Source organism: Eurosta solidaginis, chromosome 1 (assembly GCF_040869045.1).
Source record: "Eurosta solidaginis isolate ZX-2024a chromosome 1, ASM4086904v1, whole genome shotgun sequence".
Lineage (NCBI taxonomy): Eukaryota > Metazoa > Arthropoda > Insecta > Diptera > Tephritidae > Eurosta > Eurosta solidaginis.
In genome coordinates, this window is record NC_090319.1 from 254,762,411 (window position 1) to 254,787,596 (window position 25,186).

General features: G+C 39.0%; 1 protein-coding gene across 2 annotated transcripts in view; it reads right to left on the reverse strand.

Annotated features, from left to right (window-relative positions):
• The window catches only part of LOC137237120 (uncharacterized), a 137,724-nt gene that overhangs the window by 38,847 nt on the left and 73,691 nt on the right, over positions 1 to 25,186 (reverse strand). Inside the window, exon 3 of one of the 2 annotated variants that reach the window (XM_067760395.1) lies at positions 21,480 to 21,518. The exons of the other annotated variant lie outside the window; for it this stretch is intronic. The gene's annotated coding sequence lies outside the window, so the exon portion shown is untranslated. Of the gene's footprint in view, positions 1 to 21,479; positions 21,519 to 25,186 lie in introns of those variants that run through there. 2 annotated transcript variants of the gene reach the window in all.

The following is a 25,186-nucleotide window of genomic DNA, read 5'->3' on the forward strand; positions in this document are numbered from 1 at the left end:
TTTGCGGTTATTTTTGACCTAGAAAAATTTTCTCTGTCCGGAGATATTTGCAGTTAAAGCTGGGAGTTTTCATGTGGTTGCTCAAATGTTTTTGTACACAGAAAACGATTTTGTGTACTAAGGGTTTTTGCACTGATTTTATTTTGATCCCATCCATTTGATGAATCAAACAGGGTAATTTTTTTTTAAGCGAGGTCAAAGGTCGCCAATGCAAAAACATGTTCGGTGTAAAATTACTATGGATTCCACTTCCGGTTTCGGAGGGAACCGGGGCTTTTTTATTTTCCGTCAATGAATGCATGAAACATAGATATTTGAGGGATGATTTGGAGCAATATATGCATGTTAGCATGCTCTATTACTCCCTTTGTACTACTTTTAATTGTATATGGTTGTAGAGAAACATGTATACATCCATACGTATTTTCCATATGTACCAAAGCAAGATCCCTGCATTGATCAATAGGAATTTATTATAAATATGTAATTACAAAAATAAATATGTAATTACAATAAGAATACGCATCTTCGGTGGATCAGCAAGGAAGGCAGTCGGCATGATCTAGTGGTGCGCTGTGGCTAGTCATGTCGGCTGGGCGGGGTTCTTACCTACCTTGCTGTCCTGCGCCATATACATAAAAATTCCTACCATGCCTTTTAAACCAACGGTCAAAAGCGCAGAGCCTATTCAGAGCGCTATAAATCAATAAAACCAACATCCGGTAGAACCGCATGCTACGGACAGACCGTTAAAATTCAAATTCAAACAAAAAAGGAAAAAAAAATTTCGAACCGGAAACGACCGGTTACTAACGGCTGAAACAACACAAAAAAAGCCGAATATACAAGGGAGGCGCCGCTGGTATTGTTCCGACGCCCACCCTCATCCATGGCCACCGACGCACCTAAATCTCGGTGCCTCTTACCTGAATTCCTATGTGCCTTCTAAATGAAGCAAGATATTGTAACAAATTTAGGGAAATTCCGCTTATTCCAAATCTTCTGCTAACGTTCGAATCGCTAAACTGTTGAATAAATAACTCCAATATTCAATAATGCTAAAATGGTCTTTATTAGACTACTTTGAAAGTACATCACAATACACTTAACTTAAATCAAACTGTTTACTGACTACTCAGCTTTCGCTGCTTTTATACTCTGCGCCCAAATTTCTTGACGTTCTTCTGCTAGAATTTTCTACTTGGTTACCAGCTATACGCGTCGCATGTGTATCTGTAGTTTATAGCCCCTCGCATAGCCATATGCGGGTTTACATGTGAGTACTACTTCAACTGATGACTATGTGTGATCTGTGTGTGAGTAATCTCTTCTTTGCCTTGTATGTATGTGGGTAAATGATGATTAATGTGTTTATGTAGCTTGCTTTAATGTTTTTGTGGTTGTGCATTTACTTAGTACTAGCTTTGAGATGGAAGTATTCGTCACACTGCCCTCCACTTTAGTCTGATCGTCCCGATCAGACAAATTTTCCGGATTACGCGCCGCCAGCCTTTCCAAATGAACCACTTTCATTTTGTTTCGTGGTTTGCCAATGGTTTGTATACGGTAAACTACATCGTTGATTCGTTTTATAACTTTGTATGGGCCTTCCCAATTAAACTGCAATTTCGGTGACAAAACTTTTTTCAGTTGTGGGTTGTAGAGCAGCACCAAATCTCCTTCCCGAAAACCTTCCGAATTATTTGCTTTATCATATCTGGCTTTCATCTTGTCGTTTATAATCTTTCTTTGTTGCCTTACGAGATCATGTATTTCCCTCAGCTCTTCCTCCAAGACACCAGTGGATTTCGTGGCATTTCTCTCCGCATAGGCTTTTGTCCCAAACTCCAAATCAGCTGTCAGTCGAAGGTGATTGCCAAAAACTACTTTTGCGGGGGTTTGGCCCGTTGTCTCATGCACTGCCGATCGGTAAGCCATCAAGAATAATGGTATGCGTGTATCCCACTCTTTATGGAACTGGTCCTCTACTTTCCTTAAGTGCTCCTCCAATGTTCTATTGAATCGTTCCAACATACCATCGGCCTGAGGATGCAATGCAGTTGTCCGAGTTTTTGGAATGCCCAATTTCTTACACATTTCTTGAAACACCGCTGATTCAAAATTTCTCCCTTGGTCAGAATGTAACTCCATTTGTACACCATACATCGCAACCCAATTGTTTATGAACACTTCTGCTACTGTTTCCGCTTCTTGATTTGGGATTGGGTATACCTCTGGCCATTTGCTAAAATAATCCATAACCACCAGTACATATTTGTTTCCGCAGTTGCTAGTAGGAAATGGACCTGCGACATCCATAGCGATCCTTTCAAATGGCGCCCCTGATTTATATTGCTTCATCTGGCCATGACTTCCGGTTTTGGGCCCTTTTGCTCTGCTGCAAACCTCGTAGTTGGCAATCCACTCAGTGACCGACTGACGGCAACCAACCCAATAGAATCTTTGCTTAATCTTCTCGAGCGCCTTCGTAATTCCAAGATGACCTCCACTTGGACCGTTACTTAGCCACTGAGAACGTCGGGAATCCTTTTCCTTGCAACAACTATCAGTTTCCCTCTTACTTTGACCATCCTCACTCTACCATACTCGGCGCAGGCAACCGGATATCAATTCCACTGTGCCCAATATGACTTCGCAATAGGACTCTCTGCTGGCATCTCTTCTTTATTTGGTTTTCGTTTCGTTCGAGCCGTCGCATAACATGTGACAGATCTGTATCTTCTAGCTGATACTTCCTTAGTTGTTCCTTGTCCCATTCATCCGTACATGTTATAGTCATTAGCCAGAAATCTATAATGTCTTCTTAACCTCGGCCTTTGAACAGTGTTTGCATTCCAAACTACATGGTATTCGTGACATTGCATCGACATTCCCATGGGTACTACCTTTCCGATGTTCAATGGAAAAGTCATAGCTTTGTAGTCGCTCGATCCACCGTGCCAATTGTCCTTCTGGATTACGGAGCTGCAGAAGCCATTTCAAGGCTTCGCGATCTGTCCTCACGCGGAATCGCTGGGCGTAGAGATACTTGTGAAAATGTTTAATGCACTCTACCAATGCCAACAGCTTCTTCCATGTAACGCAATAGTTCCTCTCTGGTTTTCCAATTGATCGGCTGTAATAAGCAACTACCTTCTCCTGTCCATCGACCAGTTGTGATAAAACGCCTCCTATAGCATATCCACTCGCATCGGTATCTAGAATAAATGTTGCTCCTGGAATCGGATATGCCAACATTGGGGCAGTTTGGAAAGCCACTTCTTGCTCCTTCTTCCATTCAAAAGCTTTATTTTTCTTGTAAGCGCGTGGAAGCTATGGGATACGCTGGCAAAATTTGGTACAAATCGGCGGTAATATGTGCACAGCCCAAGGAAACTTCTTAACTCATGAAGATTCTGTGGTCTTGGCCAATCCTTTACTGCTTCTATCTTTTCATTCGCGGTGCAGATGCCCTCCGTTGTTACTTTATGACCCAAGTAACTAACTTGCTTCTTGAACAGAGAACATTTTTTGGGACTAAGTTTCAGACCAGCACCAGCTATTCTTTGGAAAACCTCCTCCAAGTTCTTCAGATGCTCTTCGAAGTTTTTTCCCAATACGATGATATCGTCTAGGCACTCTTTCAGTACCTGATCCATGAGTCTTTCAAAAGTAGCTGGTGCATTACATAGTCCAAAAGGTATCCCTCTTAATTGCCAAAGACCATCACCGACACTGAAGGCTGTTTTCTCTTTGTCTTCCTCCTTCACTTCCACTTGTCAGTAGCCGCTTTTCAAGTCCAGTGTAGAAAACCTTTTCGTACCAGATAACGAGTCCAGAGTATCGTCAATCCTTGGCAATGGGTAGCTATCCTTTTTCGTAACGTCGTTCAGCTGCGGTAGTCCACGCAAAACCACATTTTTCCATCCTTCTTCTTCACAAGTACCACCGGTGAGCTCCATGGACTAGCTGATGGTTCGATGACGCCGCTGTCGCTCATTTCTTGTATGATTTGACTCACCACTTCCCGCTTCGCCAGTGGAACACTACGAGGAGCTTGACAGATCGGCGTCGCATCTCCAGTGTCAATTTGATGTTTCACAACTTTGGTGCGGCCTGGTTTGGAACCATCCTGGTCAAATATGTTGGTGTACTTTAGGAGCAGTTGTTTTGCCTTACTCGATAGTCTTCCTCTAGTCCCTCCGTCCATGCCATAATGTCATCTAAAAGATCAATATTGCTAGTTGAAACGTCTTCCTGGAGCTGTTCACAACTGATTACTACTTCAGCCTCTTGGTACCTTCCCAAAATAGCTCCTCTGATCAGTTTGAGTGGTGACTTGAACTCATTGAGTACTCTTACCGGGATACGTCCATCTTGTTTTGTTATAAAAATAAAAAGAAATAAATGTAAGGCGCGATAACCTCCGAAGAGATCTAAGGCCGAGCTTCTCTTCCAATTTGCGTCGTGCTCCTCTTGATTTTCCCTACAAATTGGCCGGACGGGACCTACATGTTTTATGCCGACTCCGAACGGCATCTGCAAAGCAGATGAGTTTTCACTGAGAGCTTTTCATGGCAGAAATACACCCGGAGTGCTTGCCAAACACTGCCGAGGGGCGACCCCGCTTAGAAAAATTTTCTTCTAATTGAAAAATCTTATTTCTAAAATTTTGATGTTGCTTTGCCCGGGAGTTGAACCCAGGGCATACGGTGTGATAGGCGGAGCACGCTACCCATCACACCACGGTGGCCGCTTGTTTTGTTATAGCCAGGGTTTTTCCTACAAGTACGTTCGGTGTTGTTTTGTTTGCTCCCCACAATTTGTTTGTCCCACAATCTCCATCAACCTTTGCCCAGATGACTGCTTCTGATTTTGGTGGTATTTGCTGACTCTCTTCCACAAGCGCACGTTTACTGCTGTAGCCTTTCTCGTCTGAAATTAAGAGGCATATCCATGTTCTTATATCGCATCGTCATGTTTTGCATGTCGATCTTGATGCATTGGTCGATTAAGAAATCCACTCCAATTATGATTTCATCAACAATCTCTGCCACTATAAAATTGTGTAGTACCGTGACGTTCCCTATTGCTATTTCACATGCTACTTCTCCAATTACCTGGGTGTCCTCTCCCGTGGCTGTACGCAATCTTGCTCCAAGCAATGGCCTTATCTTCTTGTTGACTAAATCTGATCGAATGATGGAATGAGATGCACCCGTATCTACAGTCAGGAAACGATCCTTTCCATCAACATGTCCTCTGACAATAAGATTGCTTGACCTTCCAATTTGCGGGATAGAGATTATGGGGCATTCAATTGCGGGAGCCAGCTGTCGCCCCTTGCGGCTGACTCGGTTTAGTTTAACGATTGAGTAGATTTGGAGATTTGCTCATCTCCTTCAGCTCTGCGTTTACGGGCACCCATATTGTTGGAACTATTAGGGTTGGTACTCAATAACGTGCAATGTGCCATGGCTTTCCACACTTAAAACATTTGACGGCTTCATCGTTTTTCTGTTGCGTTCCTTTTAATGCTTCCAAAATTGTGTCTACCCAGTCTGGCCTTTACACTTCCACGCGATGAGCTTTGTATGCGGGCTTACTCAAAAGTGAGGCAGTTTGCTGAGTTAGTGCATGGGATACCGTTTCAGAAAATGTTAGTTTCGGATTCGCATATGTAGCTCATTTCGTTTCGACGTCTCGTGTGCCATTTATGAAGCTCTGGATTTTTACCCATTCGGTGTATTCCCTGGGTGCGTCTTCAATTGCTAGATGGGCCAGCCTTTCAACATCCGACGCAAACTCCTACAAAGTCTCATTAGCTTTTTGGTAGCGGTTTTGCAACTCAATTTGATATATCTGCTTCCTGTTTTCGCTTCCGTATCGTCGTTCTACAGCAGCCATCAACGATTCATAGTTGTTCCGCTCTCCTTCGGGAATTGTCTGTAGGATTTCGGCTGCTGGCCCCTTCAGTGCTACGAATAGAGCTGCAACTTTACCTTCAGCATTCCAGTTGTTCATTGCTGCGGTCTTTTCAAACTGTAGCTTAAAGACCTGGAAAGGAACAGAACCGTCAAAAGATGGAGTTTTTACCTTCGGATTGCTCGCTGGAACAGCCGGCGTTTAGTTGTAATTGCTCCATACGACCTTTTAAATTGTGCAATTTTTGCATCCTGCGATTCAAGTTTTGATGATACCCTTGCTTCCTGTGCCTCCAGCTGCGAGGTTATGCGGCCTCTTGTGCTTTCAACTGCTCAGCCAACTGAGATGTCATATACATATGTCTGCTGTTCTTCCAGTTGAGATGACATTGCGACGACATTTCTGAAATGCGTGCTTTCTTTGCTTCCGACTTGGATGTTATACGTGTCTCCTGTGATTCCAGTTGCGATGACATGTTGGTGAATATTTGTGATGACATTTCTGTTATGCGCGTTTCTTGTGCTTCAATCTTGGATGTTACTGTCGATGTTAGTGCACATATTGCAGCCAATATTATGTCCAAGTCTGTGCTGGTAACTGCCTGCGATGTTTCGTTTTTCTCTTCAATTTTTGTTATTTCATCGCCATCAAGGTGAAAGACATACTCTTCCAGTCTGTGCTGGTAACTGCCTGCGATGTTTCGTTTTTCTCTCCATTTTTTGTTATTTCATCGCCATCAAAATGAGAGACATACTCTTCCACGTTTAATCCTTCTGATTCCATTACCTCTCGTAGTCGTGCCTGAAGTTCGAGTTTATTGGCGGTTGTATCCAATCCACGCACAGTGGCGCCTTTTGAGTTTTTTCTTTGCAAAAATCATAACTTTTGAACCAATGAAGATATTTTAAAAATTTTAAATGCAAATGAAAGCTAATTATTTGAAGTTTTATTGTGTGAAAGCTCAGAATGTCACAGGGTGCTTCAAAAAAATTCGTCAAATTCGAAAATTTTTAGAAAAATGCAAAAACAAAATGTTTTTAGTAAAAAATAAAAAAAAATAAAATGAGATTTGTCTTATAATGACGTATTTAAGCATTAAATATGATAAACTAACGATTTTGATAAGATAGCGTGGCACTGCCCACTTATGTTAAAAAGTTGTATCTAAGTAGTCACGTAATCAATAACTACCAAAATCGATAGACGTATTGTTTCTTTTAAATGGCAATACCCTTATAAAACTCAAACGTCTGTTTTTGGTGGCACAATAACAAGGTGTTTCAAAATTCATCGTAAAATTTTAGATTTTTTTTTTTTTAATTTACAAGCCAAATATGTAAATATGTATTTTATTAATAACTAAAAGTTATTGAAAGTGGTTCAATGAAATTTTATTTGAGCCAAAGATTAAACAGCCAACGAATTTTGGAAAAGGGGAGTGGCACTGCCCATTTATGCTAAAAAGTTTGATCTTAGTAACCGCTTTACCAATTTGTACCAAACTCGATAGACGTATTGATTTCTATAAAAATTTAATACTCGTTTGAAGGCGAAATGCCTAAGCTTTAAAATAAATTTGATAAACTTTAGAGAAATGCAATAACGAAAAGTATATATTTATAAATTACTAAATTAATTAATTCTTTTATTTGAAATAAAAAATTAACTTGTACATAGATGTCTTATTTTTCAATAAAGTAACAAAATTGATTAGTAAATCTCTTTTTCATTGTTGTGATAAGAAGTGAGAAACTTATTTTATCCTAACATAGTCATCGTCACTGGAACATATATCTAACAAAGAAACCATTTCTGAGCTATACGCATCTGTAAGATCTTTTTGTGTTCTTACATACCTCATAGATGATATGACTGGATCAGAAGAGATAGCTAACATGTTGAAAAGGTCTTCTTTTTGTCTAACTCGTGATACTTTGCAAGTGTTCATACATCTATATATTTTGTCATCCTTGTTCTTAGATTCTTGAGCTTCTTCAGACAATTCTCCTAATGGTAAGCACTGGTACTCTAATAAATCTTTTCCATGTGCTAAAATTTTATGTGCAGTTGGTGTAAGTTTCTTCTCAGGATACTTTTGATGCAGCAACTCTGTAGTTTTAGATGAATATTCTCCAAATTTGGGTCCATTAACTAGTTCATGGCAGTTTAAAATATTTAAAATTACTCCCAATCTTTCCACAATATCTCTATCAACTCCTGTTATGCGAGCAGTCACTTCATCGTTTTCAAAAAATCTTCTTGAGGAGTCACCATCATTTGTATTTCCGTATCCACATTTTGTACAGTCAACTCTAATGCCAACCTCTTTATAGAATGCATCCTGAATTATTTTTTTTTCCTGTTTTGTTTCTCCTTCCATGTTGTATTGTCGTCGAAAACTTCTCCTTGTTGTGGTAGTGTATAAGCCAGCTTCAAAATAAATTCCATACATCTTATCCTAGCATGCAAAGAGATATTCCATACTCATAATTTAGTTCGTCAGTTATTGAATCATCAAGATTTTCAAAGTCCTTTTGGCTCTTCTTACAAATTGGACATTTCATTGTAGATGTCGTATTTGTTATTAAGTTCAAAACTTTTTCATCGATCATTGTTAGAAGAAAATCATGCTTTATTGTAATGACATTCCCCTATTCAATTTCAATTATTGTTGGTTCTAATTTGGCAATTTGATTTTTTATATCACTCACTGTAGTTTTTATGAGTTTCGAAGACTCCTTCTCGTATTTAAATAATATCGGGCGGCAAAATATAGTTGATGACGGACGTGGATTTTTCCAATATTCTGAAGCTTCACTTTTAATCGTAATGGAACAATAGAAGCCATAAACATATTACTATCTGTAGTTGTTTCATCGTCTACATTTATTCTTTGTTTATATGCGCTTTGTCCTTATGATCCATCACAGCCCCACTTAGTTATCAATGCTAGCTCCTTTGGCAGTGATTTCAACTTTTCTTCAGTAAAACTTTGAAGGAGTCGTGTAGACGTATGATCCAATAGGTTTTGTAGCTCAATTTCAACTGATACTTCGGTTATTTTGGGATTTAGAGGAACTGCTTCTTTCTTGGCTTCAGTAATTTTTTTGTATCCAGGTAAAATATCGGCATTACGTTGCAATAATGACTTACGCAATATAATATATTTTTCCTTCGTTAAAGCGCGCCAAAGCTTTTTCGGGAGTGTATTTCCTAGGCAGCGTATTTGGTGGTGTGGGAATGCTGTTTTTGATTCTCATCAGTTGCACTGAACTTGCTACCGCAACTGCTTCTGTTATATGAAACTTCACGTTTTCTTCGTCTTTTTTATATTTAATAGCCAGTGCTTCTGAAAGATGAGTCGTGGCCATAGCTTTTGTGGTACCAGACAGCTTCCTTTTCCTTGTGTAGGTAGAACACTCTTCTATGGGTTTTGTTGGTCCCCTCTAGTTGGATTGGTTGAGGTGCTAGGCGTTTCTTCGTCCAAAAAAGTTTTGTCAGCTAGCCACTTTTCATGCTTACTTAGAAATTTTGAATTGTTACGAAAGACGTCCTTCCATTTTCTTTCTATCATAATGTATTGTAAACCAATTTTTTCTTCCAGGCCTTCCTTTTCTTTAATGCTTGCTTCACTCGCTAATTCTCTCATAATAGCATCAACGAAGTCCCGTCTTGACTTTGTAGATTTAAACACCCCAAATAGTTTCGAGTTTTCTAGATACATATTAGAATTGGCTTCGAGTGTATCTAACTAAATATTAAATTGTGAAATAATTTTTAAAAATACTATTCACTTTATTTAAGTAAACAGAATACTTAGTTCCTTAATCTCCAAAAGACGAATGTAATATGCACTGTATGATGGACAGCTTTATATACCTACTCAAATTATTAAAATGAATTTCAGGTATACACTTCGTAACTAAAAAAATGTATGTTGATAACCCTCAAATAACCCTCCAATAACCCTTACGGCCGTACTGAATTATATATACCTGCTCAGGCGCGTATTTATGCCCAAGGTTGTTTAACTTTATTTGATATAAAAAATGAAGTTGCAGCTGGACGCAGGTAGACTTTATGAATTTAGATAACTGAATATTTCACAAATAACTACTGTTAATTTCACGGAGCACATATTTTAACATTTTTTTTCCCATCAAAGTTTTAAAAAGGGCCTAAAAATAGGCATTTCGAAAAACAGGTATATAGTTTAAAAAAGGGCCTAAAAATAGGCATTTCGAAAAACAGGTATATCCGCCAACTTTTACCAAAAAAAAAACAATTTTTTTTTTTTTTGTTTCAATCCTAAATTAAATTATCTTTAATTGCTATACAAGAAAACGACAACCGGTTGCCTTATTTACTCACAAAACCATTTTAAATACAACTAAAAAGAAGAAAATTTTCAAATTTTTCCCAATGTTGAAACTGGTCAACCTTGAGCGGCTCTACCTAGTAAACTATAATTTCCTGTGAAAAAACAGTTCTATATTCTTGATCCCTGGAAAATTCTCTATTAGAAGCATGTATTAGATTTAGCGAACGCTTTCATGATTTTTTTGATTTTTGCCATGCTTTAACGGCAGGGGCGCCACTGTGCCACGGCTCTCCAACTCTTCCTTCAGTTGCTGGATCTTCAATTCACTCCACTTTGCCATATCCTTGTTGTACCCAAAATATTTATTCAACAATTCCTCTTCTGACACCAATTGAAACGAATTTAGGGAAATTCTGCTTATTCCAAATCTTCTGCTAATGTTCGAATCGGTAAACTGTTGAATAAATAACTCCAATATTCAATAATGCTAAAATGGTATTTATTAGACTAATTTGGAAGTACTTCACTTCAACACTTAACTTCGCAACCTATAGCGTGCTTAAATCAAACTGATTACTGACTACTCAGCATTCGCTGCTTTGATACTCTGTGCCCAAATGTCTAGACGTTTCTTCTGCTAGAAATTTCTACTTGGTTACCAGCTATACGCGTCGCATGTGTATCTGTAGTTTATAGCCTCTCGCATAGCCATGTGCGCGTGTACATGTGAGTACTACTTCAACTGATGACTGTGTGTGATCTGTGTGTGAGTTATTTCTTCGTTGCCTTGTATGTATGTGGGTAATGATGATTAATGTGTTTATGTAGCTTGCTTTAATGTTTTGTTGTTGTGCATTTACTTAGTACCAGCTTAGAGATGGTAATATTCATCACAATATCAACATTCCCATTTAAATTATAACAGTATATTTCCAACTCATTATATATATGAAAAAAAATACAAGGTCTATTTAAAAAAAGTTACCATAAACTATGCAAAAACATACATTTTAAATTTTTTGTTTTGCCCCTTTTTCTCCTTCCTTTTTTTGCAATATAGGGGGAAAATTTTTTAAAATTATTAAATTTTTTTCTCTAGCTGTAAGCTTTAATTTAAAGCTCTATATATAAGTTTTAGTTGTAAGTCATAATTATAAGTCCTATTTGTAAATAAGTAGTGGTATACCTTTTAAGATTCCTTTTTATTTATTCATTTTATTCTTTCACTTTTTAAAATTGGCCTTTTATTTAGTTATTCCCTTTTTTCTATTCTGTTTTATACTATTTCATTATATTTTATTTTATTACATTCTATTTTATTATAGTTTACTTTATTTTTCGTATATTTAGTTTAATTTAATTGTATTTTATCTTATTTTATTTTATTTTATTTTATTTTGCCTCATTTTTAGTATTATCTCTTATATCCTCTTATTTGCAACCTTCTGCTAAGTTCGAATCACTAAACTGTTGAATAAATAACTCCACTATTCAATAATGCAAATGGCGTTTATTAAAGTTCTTCACAATAACACTACTTTTGCTCACCAAATAGCGTCTTAATTGAAACTGATTGTCGTGCCTTTATTGTTGCTGCCTTTTCATACTCTATGATTTCTCGTTCGCATCTTCTAGGCGCTTCCAGAATTCTAGAATTTATTTATTTTTTTATTTATTTATCTCGTTTTAATCTAGAAAATGTGAACATTTTCATACAGATTACAAGAAAAAAATAGACACACAGTTATTTAATCGTAAAAACTAAAAGTTACCTAAAAGTTTACGTACATAAGACATTTAATATCGATTTAAACATATGTTTTGTGGAGGAAAAGTCCAGACCCACAGGATTTGATAGCATATTAAACTCTTTTAAAGCTCTTGAAATTGGAGCATTAGACGCGTAATTTGTTCTAACCGTGTCCAGCCAGAAAGTATCGTGATTGCGTAGACTCCTCTGTGGGATGTTGAAACAAATTCTGGCCAGCAGAAATGGGCAGTCAATCGCTCCACTTATCAAGTCAAAAACAAAGGTGAGAGACAGAATAGAACGTCTGCTGTTTAACGATTTTAGGCTTATGAGCAAACAGCGACTACTCTAAGAAGGAATCGGGTCATTGAAATGCAACGACCGTAGGGCAAAGCGAACAAAAACTTTTTGCACACGTTCAAGCCTGGTAATGTGACAATTATAGAATGGCCTCCAGATAAAGACGGCGTATTCTAATTTAGACCGCACAAGAGAGGTGTATAGCAATTTTAATGTGTAAGGATCGGTAAAATCAGAGCTAAATCGTTTGATGAAGGCAAGTGTTGAATATGCCTTCGCTATTATGTAATTCAAATGGGTTTGAAACAGAAATTTACAATCGAATACAACACCAAGATCAGTAATTTCACTTAAAGTGGATAATCGAAGACCATCGATTTTATACCATGTGGGTAACGGACAGCGAGACTTTGAGTAGCAAACATGTGAGCACTTTTTATACCTTTCACGAAAATGAAATGGTATATTAATTTCGTCACGAAACCGAAAATTGTAAGTCCTTAAAGGAAAATAGATAGACCCACCATTAAGTATACCGAAATAATCAGGTTGAAGAGCTGAGTTGATTTAGCCATTGTCCATCTGTCCGTCTGTCCGTCTGTCTGTTTGTATGCAAACTAGTCCCTCAATTTTTGAGATATCTTGATAAAATTTGGTGAGCGGGTGTATTTGGGTGTCCGATTAGACATTTGTCGGAACCGACCGGATCGGACCACTATAGCATATATCCTCCATACAACCGATTTTTCAGAAAGAAAGAGGATTTTTGTAATATCTTACCCAGTTTAACAGATTGAAGCTTCAAACTTCACCATATAATTTCGTATATTGCACATATTGTTGCCTGAAAAAATTGATGAGATCGGTCGTATATATAGTATATATCCCCCACAACCGATTGTTCAGATAAGGAACTTTTCGTAATTACTGCCCCATTTTAAGAGCTAGAGGCTTCAAATTTCAACGAATGTTTAGGTATATAGCATATATTGTTGTCTGAAAAAATCATAAAGATCGGTGGTATATATATGGTGGTATATATAGTATATATATATATATTTTCGCAAATTTTAGCCCCATTTTAACAGCTAGAAGCTTCAAATTTCACCGAATACTTACGTATATAGCATATATTGTTGTCTGAAAAAATCGTAGAGATCGGTTGTATATATAGTATATATCTCATACAACCGATTGTTCAGATAAGAAACTTTTCGCAATTTCTACCCCATTTTAACAGCTATAAACTTCAAATTTCACCGATTGCTTACGTATATAGCATATATTGTTGTCTGAAAAAATCATAGAGATCGGTTGTATATATAGTATATATCTCATACAACCGATTGTTCAGATAAGAAACTTTTCGCAATTTCTACCCCATTTTAACAGCTAGAAGCTTCAAATTTCACCAAATGCTTACGTATATAGCATATATTGTTGTCTGAACAAATCATATATATTATATACTTCATATAAACTCTCATTTTTGCCCCTTTTTTACGGCTAGCATATATTGTTGTCTGAAAAAATCATAGAGATCGGTTGTATATATAGTAGATATCTCATACAAGCGATTGTTCAGATAAGAAACTTTGCGCAATTTCTGCCCCGTTTTAACAGCTAGAAGCTTCAAATTTCACAAAATGCTTACGTATATAGCATATATTGTTGTCTGAAAAAATCATAGAGATCGGTTGTATATATAGTAGATATCTCATACAACCGATTGTTCAGATAAGAAACTTTGCGCAATTTCTGCCCCGTTTTAACAGCTAGAAGCTTCAAATTTCACAAAATGCTTACGTATATAGCATATATTGTTGTCTGAAAAAATCATAGAGATCGGTGGTATATATATTATATACTTCATATAAACTCTCATTTTTGCCCCTTTTTTACGGCTAGAAGCTTCAAAATTCATCAAATTTCATCAAATAGTTACGTTTACGTCATATATTTTTGAAATACGTGATTCGTAGTCATAGTTTTGACATGCAGACCACAAAAAACGTGAAGCTTTGCATCCTCACACAGATTACCTACCTATTTTTATACCTTTCATGAAAATGAAATGGTATATTAATTTCGTCACGAAACCGAAAATTGTAAGTCCTTAAAGGAAAATAGATAGACCCACCATTAAGTATACCGAAATAATCAGGTTGAAGAGCTGAGTTGATTTAGCCATGTCCGTCTGTCCGTCTGTCCGTCTCTCTGTTTGTATGCAAACTAGTCCCTCAATTTTTGAGATATCTTGATAAAATTTGGTGAGCGGGTGTATTTGGGTGTCCGATTAGACATTTGTCGGAACCGACCGGATCGGACCACTATAGCATATATCCTCCATACAACCGATTTTTCAGAAAAAGAGGATTTTTGTAATATCTTACCCAGTTTAACAGATTGAAGCTTCAAACTTCACCATATACTTTCGTATATTGCACATATTGTTGCCTGAAAAAATTGATGAGATCGGTCGTATATATAGTATATATCCCCCACAGCCGATTGTTCAGATAAGGAACTTTTCGTAATTACTGCCCCATTTTAAGAGCTAGAGGCTTCAAATTTCAACGAATGTTTAGGTATATAGCATATATTGTTGTCTGAAAAAATCATAAAGATCGGTGGTATATATAGTATATATATGGTGGTATATATAGTATATATATATATATATTCGCAAATTTTAGCCCCATTTTAACAGCTAGAAGCTTCAAATTTCACCGAATACTTACGTATATAGCATATATTGTTGTCTGAAAAAATCGTAGAGATCGGTTGTATATATAGTATATATCTCATACAACCGATTGTTCAGATAAGAAACTTTTCGCAATTTCTACCCCATTTTAACAGCTATAAGCTTCAAATTTCACCGATTGCTTACGTATATAGCATATATTGTTGTCTGAAAAAATCATAGAGATCGGTTGTATATATAGTATATATCTCATACAACCGATTGTTCAGATAAGAAACTTTTCGCAATTTCTACCCCATTTTAACAGCTAGAAGCTTCAAATTTCACCAAATGCTTACGTATATAGCATATATTGTTGTCTGAACAAATCATAGAGATCGGTGGTATATATATTATATACTTCATATAAACTCTCATTTTTGCCCCTTTTTTACGGCTAGCATATATTGTTGTCTGAAAAAATCATAGAGATCGGTTGTATATATAGTAGATATCTCATACAAGCGATTGTTCAGATAAGAAACTTTGCGCAATTTCTGCCCCGTTTTAACAGCTAGAAGCTTCAAATTTCACAAAATGCTTACGTATATAGCATATATTGTTGTCTGAAAAAATCATAGAGATCGGTGGTATATATATTATATACTTCATATAAACTGTCATTTTTGCCCCTTTTTTACGGCTAGAAGCTTCAAAATTCATAACATTTCATCAAATAGTTACGTTTACGTCATATATTGTTGAAATACGTGATTCGTAGTCATAGTTTTTACACGCAGACCACAAAAAACCTGAAACTTTGCATCCTCACACAAAGTACCTACCTATTTTTTATTTTATATTTATCTTAAAAATCGTTTAGGTATGTAGATCTGTTCCTAGATATTTCTTATCTTATACATCCGATTATTCGGAGATTACGAACGGGATAAGATTATTGTTCAGCCCCATTCATGAAAGGTATGAAGTCTTCGGCATAGCCGAAGACAGTCCCGTCCTTACTTGTTTATATTAAGATTCAACTTATTACGTTTACAGCAGTCGGCAACATTATCTATATCAGATTGTAGCCTTACCATGTCTTCATTGCTCGTAATTGTCGAAAAAATCTTAAGATCATCAGCGTACAACAGAAAATTTGCGTAATTGAAACAGCTGGTTATATCATTGATGAAAATTACGAAGAGAAGCGGGCCCAGTATGCTACCCTGTGGAACCCCAGAAGTCGCAATTAAGGGATCAGATGATGCCCCATCAACCGTAACCACACATTACGAGAGGAGAGATAGGATTCAAGCCATTTTAAAAGAGTGGAATGAAATCCTAGAGCTGTCAGTTTCAATAATAAAATTTTGTGGTTCACCTTGTCAAAAGCTTTTGAAAAGTCAGTGTAAACTGAATCAACTTGAAGGCGATTTTGAAACGCAGAAATGCAGTATTCCGAAAATACAGCGAGGTTTGAGACTGTTGAGCGACCTTTAACAAAACCGTGTTGTTGAGCGGAGATCAAGTGATTTACCGTAAAATAAATTTTATTTTTAACTATAGCCTCAAATAGTTTTGAGACTGAGGATATCTTTGAAATTGGCCGATAATTCGCAATATTGTTCTTATGACTACTTTTAAACACTGGAGTGATAGTACTCGAGTGATTTATTGAACAGAACTAACAATGGGGAAGCAAGGGCAGAACATTTTTTTAATATGTATGAAGACAACCCATCCACATCGGTTTTAGTAGACATCTTCAGTTGTCGGATTCCTTCTTCTATATCAGCGAGCGTTAGGGTTAGCGATCCAAAATTTATTGGGGAATTTATGTTCGTGTAACACACCTGATCAAAGTCAGTGCCAGCTTCGAAGTTTGACTTGAAGAAATCAGCAAAGAGATTAGCAGCTTCAATAGTGGAGTGCGCTTTGGTCTCATTGAGATAGACAAGAGAAGGTATACTCGAACACGATTTTCTGGAATTGACATATCTCCAAAATGATTTCGAGTTTTGCTTTATATCCGATTCGAACTTACGAGTATAATTACGCTTCAAGTCCCTGTTCATGGATTTAAATTTACTTGAATAAAACAGAAATTTCTCTTTATATATAACAGATTTGGACAATTTAAACTTCTTGAAATATTTGTTTCTTAAATTCTTAACTTTTAACAATCGTTTTGTATACCAAGGTATTTTATATCTGGGTTTCTTGTTGGTTATGAGCTATAAAATTACTACGTTTATGGCTTCTCATATCCGCGTGTATGTGTGAACAAAATTATAATTGCATACTTTTGGGAGCATCTCAGATAAGATATCTGCATGCGTTTGTGCGTCTCTTCTCCGCTGCGTGTACGTACATATGTGCAGACAAGTCACTGCTTAGCATCGGCTTAGAGATGATAGTTTCCCTTAGTGTTGCTAATTTTGTTTGTATGCGGTACACTACATCGTTGATCGGCTTTACAACTTTGTATGGGCCTTCCCAATTTGTGACGGACTTTTCCTTATGACGGGGTATGCTCAGTCCGTCCAGGATCCATGTGGGAAGAGAGAAGAATCCCTGTTGTCTCCTTTTAAAGAGAAAGATCCTGTTTGTTGTTTAAACGTTATAAACTCTTTATTCAAAACAATTGCAAAACTACCCTTAAAGTTACGGTTTATATTCGATTATTTACTTGCATATAAGTATTTATTTCTAAATTACATATGTAGTAATTCCCTCTGGACTGCCCCCTAGCATGCGAGTTCGTTGGTACGCATCTCCAGTTAGTTAGCATAGTTACTTTCAATTTCCCTCTGCTGCCTGCTTATTGTGCCTTCTTGTTGTCAACGAGTTGGGTGCCCTTCGTATGTAACTTGCAAGTGTAATGTTTATGGCTGCCTAGTATTCATGATGTGTTGTTGGTATGCCGAGTTGACGTCTTTCTAGTACATTGCATTTTTTTGTTTCCTCTTTGTGCGATGTCCGCCTTGACGGTTCGCTTCAATGTTGATCTCAATGCAAAGCCAAAGTTTTTCCCGTTTGATCTCTATGCAAAATATAATATCCCCCCAAAATATTTGCCATATGCGGGCAGAGAAAATTATGTTTTTGGGAAATAATAAATATGTAAGTGTATATTAGGGTGTTTGAGAAAAATTATTATTTTATGTGTGTAAATTCAATTTATATAATTCAGGTTTATATGTTTTACATGCTATATGGACTGATGTAAATTCATTGTCATATACATTAGGGTGTTTCGAAAAAAGATATATAATTTGTAATTGTAGATTATCTAGGTTCTAATGTGTGGGCCCAAAGCCGGTGGATTTGGGTCCTCACACTCTCCCCTCACCTGCCGCAATGTGACTTACTGGCACCATTGTTAAATTCAATTTCTCGTAGCGGTCAATGCTTGCGTTCCTTATGGGGTAATCTCCCGCGATCTGGGCCTTGTTCTAAAATGAAATGTTATGCAGAATTCGGTTATCAGGTTATAGCATTGGCTAGCTATGTTGTTGGCGTAGCTCATCGCCATCTGGATCCCGTTGTCCAGGGTTGGGGCTTGCGCTTGTGCTGTGTGCCACCCACTCCGGTATCCATCTAACACATGTTGATTGTTGATTATGTCTGCGCGTTCGATTCTGAAACCATTTGCACCTGAATTGGCGAGTGCTAGTGAAACACATATCGCTACCGTGCTGTAATCCATCTGATCTTCTTCCGTGACCTGGACTGTTTGCGATGTTGACGCGCGTGGCGTTGCTCTTACTACGGCCAGTTGCTCTGTGTGTTCCTCGGTGGATATCTCGGTGAAATGTTGTTTCGGGTTTCTACTACACGATGCGGATGATGGTGCATGTTGTTTTGTTGCTATCGTCGTCGGCCGTATCGTTTGTTCCCCGATGGGAACTTCGGTGAAGCCCCCATTCGGGCTTGGCGGCACGCTTTTGACTTACCACGCTCGCTTATATGTGCCGTCCTTCTTTTGCCGTTATCCACCTTGACTAGTTCGACGATTACGGGCGATACGAAGTTCGTTACACGATGAGGCCCACTATATCTTGGTGCTAACTTTGCTGCGAAGTTGTCCACTGCCTTGGACAGCTGATGCTCTTTTACTAGTACCAAGTCGCCCAGCGCCGGTTGCCACTGTCTTCTACGTAAATTATAAAGCCTTGCCTGCTCCGCTGATGCTTGCTGTTGTCTACGACGTGCCATCTGATATACCTCTTTCATTTGCGCCATCTTTTCACTGAGAGCCACCTTCTCCTCGCCTGTGCCAAATGTTTGCTCATCGTAGAGGGCGTTGGGGATCCTCGGTTCCCTACCCTGTACCACGAATGCTGGACTGTAGCCTGTTGGCTCGCATACGCTCGTATTCAGTGCTAGTGTAATCTCTGGCAACAACTCATCCCATGTCTTATGCTCCTTCCCAGTGAATTGCGCTATCATCCTCATGATGTTACGATTCGCTCTCTCCGTCGGGTTCTCTTGCGGTGTGTACGGTGCCGTTATGCCAGCCTCTTGTAAAAATTTCTTAAAATGCCTGCTCGTGAACTGTGCTCATTGTCTGTTATTAGAACTTTTGGTGCGCCAAATCGTGCCAAAATCCTCTCTCTCATTCCCCTGATCAGATTCTCCGTCGTTGCTTTCCGTATTGCTATGACATATACCCATTTCGAGAATCGATCTACGAAAACTAATGCCATTGTATTACCATGCTTCGAACGAGAGAGTGGTCCGATGAAATCTGCACAAACGATAGCAAAAGGTTCATCTGAAATCTGCGTGAACATCTTACCTGCAGCTTTTTGTTGGCTGGGTTTGTAGATTTGGCATGCGTGCCACGGTTGCACGTACTTCCGTACGTCCCTGAACATCCCAGGCCAGTAATACCGCATCATTGCACGCGCGATGGATTTCCGTAACCCCATGTGTCCTGCGCTTGGTGTGTCGTGAATCTCGTTAAGCACTCTTCGCCTCTCCAATGTCGGCACGCATAACTTCCATGGTACCGCATTCTCACCATCCATTTGACTTCAAATTCGTCTGTATAGTCTCCCTTACCTCCGTGCGTCTATTTTCGCCGCTGTCTTCTCGCTGATGAAACTTGGTGTCGCCCCCATATCTACTGACGCCATGACTTCTCTCCATCCAAGGTTACTGCAGCCAAGATTCGCCCTTGGGTCTGCCTAAATGTGCTTACTGAGTACGAGGTTGGGTTTGTTGAGACGTCACCCCTCGATACCAATGGGGTCTCTGCCCGTTTCCCTGCTCTCCATGACAGCAGTCACTCGTTAGTATACCTACTCGGCCACACTGCCAGCAGAAATCTCTTCGTTCGTTTCGACACCCATGTGCGTAGTGTCCGCTTTCTCCGCATAGCCTGCATGCGTTCCATGGATCGATGGGCCCTTGGTGCGGTATCGTCGCATGCTCTGGCGTGCTCCCTTGTCGTTGCGCTTCCGGTCTCCGATCTCCTTGTCTCTCATCTTCGTACATAGAGTGATAATGCTCGGCTGGCCGTCGCGGCACAAAAGGTTTCGCCGCTGGACTCAGCGGTTCTTTCTCCGGTATGATGTTTTCGTAGTCCTCGGCCATGCTTACCAGTTCCTCTAGGCTGGTGAACTCGCTCCGTTTGATGTAAAGTTGGTATTCTCGTCGACAATTTCTGTAAATCCGAATCAGCTTCTGCTCGCCGTTGTAGTTAGCGTGACACATGAGTGCCTGTAACGATAAAACATAATCTTTAAACTGTCACCCGCTCGTTGCACACGCTGCCGGATCTCATCATCTAGCTGCTCGAAATACCTCGAGCTGAGGAAAAGTTTTAGAAAGTCCTTCTTGAAGGCTTGCCACTCTTTCCACTGCCTGTTGTTGTTCCGGTACCACACCAAGGCCTTGGCCTTCAGCAAGTCAGGTAACGCTCGTGGGATGGAATCGCGACCAACTTCGTAACTGTCGGCCAGCTCCTCCACCCGCTCCTCAAACCCCACTTACGTACTCGGTCCATTACGTTGGCGTGCGACACCGGCTGGTGCGTGGCGTATATCGGCGTTTGCAAACTTCCTCTTGGGTCCGCCGTCTGATATATCACTTTTGGTGCGGGGCCGCTGCCGCCGGGCACTACTAATTCGTTGTTGTTTGGTGTTGGTGTTGGTGTCCTGACCGGCCAGGTATGCTGAGGAGCTAATTGTTCAAAACGTGTCTAAAACGCTGAGTTGTTGCCCTGTGCCTGGATAAAGTTCGCCAAGCGTTTCCGTAGCTTTTCTACCTCCCTGTGCTGTCCACTTCAAACTCCATGGTATATTTCACCAGCTCGTCGCGGTTGAGGTAATATACCCATGTTACCTTTCCCATCGTGCGCGTCTACTCTGTATTCCCGTGTGTGATCTTCCTGTGATTTTACCACCTGTTATCCTCTTGTTGATTGTACTCCGCCTCTGTGTATTCCTTGTTTAGTGTCCCTGCTCGGGCGCCATTTGTGACGAACTTTTCCTTATGCCGGGGTATGCTCAGTCCATCCAGGATCCCTGTGGGAAGAGAGAAGAATCCTTATCGTCTCCTTTTGAAGAGAAAGATCCTGTTCCTGTACCCTTAAAGTTACGGCGACGGAGGTTGGAAACCCCGTCGGTTCTACGCCGATGGAGTTGGGAAACCCCCCACCGGGACTACGCTTAAACTAAAATCTCAACCTATTCGTAAAGAACGCGAAGGTGGAGAACCACCACTTTCCCCCAGTGGGTGGAGTTGGTAAAACCCCCACCGAGTATAAAACTTAAAGATACCCTGCTCTTCCTGAAGGTTGCGGAGGTGGAAAAACCACCACAATCCCTCTAACGATGGGGTTGGAAAAACCCCTAAAGTTACTAAAATAAAGAACTCGTGAGATGGAAAAATCCCAGGAGTCCTATTCACAGCTAAACAAGGCGCTAGCAGACTACTATACCTAGCTGGCTACTACTCAAATTCGCAAAATTTGTCGCCCTTTTATACTTGTCCACGCGCAGGTGGACAGTTAACCTGCAACAATAAATCTTATTATATATATTTACATAAGGTATCCTACGTTTGACGGTATTATTCTACCCATATATTCGATTATTTACTTGCATATAAGTATTTATTTCTAAATTACATATGTAGTAATTCCCCCTGGACTGCCCCCTAGCATGCGAGTTCATTGGTACGCATCTCCAGTTAGTTAGCATAGTTACTTTCAATTTCCCTCTGCTGCCTGCTTATTGTGCCTTCTTGTTGTCAACGAGTTGGTTGCCCTTCGTAAGTAACTAGCAAGTGTAATGTTTATGGCTGCCTAGTACCCATGATGTGTTGTTGGTATGCCGAGGTGATGTCTTTCTACTACATTGCATTTTTTTGTTTCCTCTTTGTGCGATGTCCGCCTTGACGGTTCGCTTCAATGCCTGTTGTGCTTGGTTGCAATTTCTTGGTATACGTATGTTGTACGTTTTTGGTACTCTTGCAGTGGGACCTTATGTGTGTTGCTTATTGCGCTGCTGTATTCCCATCGTTGTTTAGAATTCTAGCAGGTTCGTTGATCTCAATGCAAAGCCAAAGTTTTTCCCGTTTGATCTCTATGCAAACTATAATATCCACCCAAAAAATTTGCCATATGCGGGCAGAGAAAATTACTTTTTTGCGAAATAATAAATATGTAAGTGTATATTAGTCATTTATGTATATAAGACACTTAGTGTATATAAGACACTTCTTATGAACAATTATGACGCACATACGAGCGCTGCCCCCATCATGATATAAAAGTCGTGCTTGGCGACTTTAACGCCAGGGTGGGCAAAGAAGGTGTTTTGGCCCTACAGTCGGAAAGTTCAGCCTACACAATGAAACTTCTCCTAACGGACTGAGGCTTATTGACTTTGCCGGTGCTCGAAACATGGTCATATCCAGCACGAGGTTCGTGCATAAAAAGATACATCAAGCTACATGGCTGTCTACTGATCGAAATACTCGCAATCAGATCGATCACGTTGTGATAGACGGACGGCATGCCTCCAGTGTTTTAGATGTGCGCACGATCCGAGGACCTAACATGGACACGGACCATTATCTCGTTGCAGCCAAAATACGCATCCGCCTCAACGCGGCTAAAACCAAGGAACAAAAAACACAGGGAAATCTTGACGTCGAAAAGCTTCAATCACAACAGACTGCCAATGATTTCGCAACTCGACTCTCACACCTGCTCTCTGAGAGCACAAGTAATCCTGAAAGAATACAGGAGCAGTGGGAGCATATCTCCAAAGCACTTCGTACTGCCGCCGAGGAAAAAATTCGTTACCGGCGGCCACGAAAAAACAACTGGTACGATGAAGAATGCCACGTTGCAACCGAAAGAAAAACCGCTGCCTACAGGGCTACGTTAAACGCGAGCGCGACAAGAGGAGTGTATGAACGCTATCGTGAGTTGAAAAGGGAAGTGAGACGCCTTTTCAGGAAGAAAAAAGCAGAAAAGAAAGGCGTGAGTGCGAGGAGCTTGAGCTGCTAGCCACCAGGAATAACGCCCGAAAATTCTACCAAAAAATACGGTGACAGACGGAAGGTTTTAAGACCGAGGCATTCCTGTAGGAATGAAAACGGCGACCTTGTAACTGATGTCCAGAGAGTGCTTAGATTATGGAGGGAATACTTCTCTGCTCTCCTAAATGGAGGCAGCAATTCACCGCGCAGAGATGAAGAACCCGATCCCGCAATCGATGATGATGGAATATATATCCCCCCGCCCGATTTTGACGAAGTTAGAAAAGCAATAACCAGATTGAAAAACAACAAGGCCGTGGGCGCTGATGGATTGCCTGCGGAGCTATTCAAGTACGGCGGCGAGGAGTTGGTAAAGTGCATGCAGCAGCTACTTAGCAAAATATGGGCGGACGAGTGCACGCCCGACGGTTGGAATCTAAGTGTTCTTTGCCCAGGCCACAAGAAGGGGGATACTGCAAAATACACCAACTATCGTGGAATCAGCCTTAATATCGCATATAAGGTCTGTAGGGTTCCTTTTAATACATATATTATAAGTTTTACTTTTAACTTTACATACTTTGTAATTTCAGTTTATTAGTTTATTCAATTATTTTATTTTCATTTTTGATTTACATATTTCAAAAATTTTCAGTGAGATAAGAAATTTGAAAATAAAAATATGTTCGCGTTTTTGTAATCGTTATTTTAAATATTAAAGATTGTTTATAATTAAACTTTTATATGTGGTTGTCTTTAACCACATTTGGCGATCTTGATTGTACGCCTGTAATTGTGTTTTAAAAAATTAATATAATTGATAAGTGCGCCTAAAATCAGGCAAATGAAAAAACTTTAAAAATTTATATTGAATAGTTTTGTGCAAAATATAAGCAGCATTAAAAATGCATATTTTAACAACATTTATAATAACAATATAAATCAATATTATTAACAATTCTAGAAACTACATTCCTGCTGTTGTTGTTGAAGTCCTCAAGTCGGTGTTTATTGTCTTGGAATTCGTCAGCAGTTTCAACTTTTCGTCCTTGTTATGAAGTTCATAATTATTTGAATATTATTGTGTTGAATTATCAATGTGGAATAGCATCGATCAACTTTTGCTGTTGGCTGTTATTTAAAAGCTATGTTATTGCAAGAAGACTTCATTTATTATTCAACTATAATTAGCGTCTTCAGTTTATTCATGCTTATTGGTCAAAATTGTTCTGAATATTGAAACAAAATCGATCAATCTCGCATATTTTCTTCATTTTATACTACCATTACGACGATTAAAATTTTAGTAAAAGAATTTTGAGCGATTAAAGGACGCACATACATCGACGCCCTCAACAAAGCCATTGCCATAATACAACTGCCATATTTGACTTCGTTAATTGAGCAGCAAAAAGCCATTGCATAAACATAATTCGCAGCAAGTATTTTAGCAACGACACTCGATGAACAGTTATATTTATTTTGTATGTATATATGTTTTCATTTTATGTATGTACTTATACTAATATATAGATATTTTTCTAATTAATTGTAAACTCTCTCTTTGAATTATTATCTATTTAATACATTTTTCGAAATTCATAACATAAATACTTGTTTATTTTACCGTTTTGTTTGTGAACTCTCTTTTTGTATAATTCAACATGTTTCATTCACCACAACACAATACACAAACATTTAC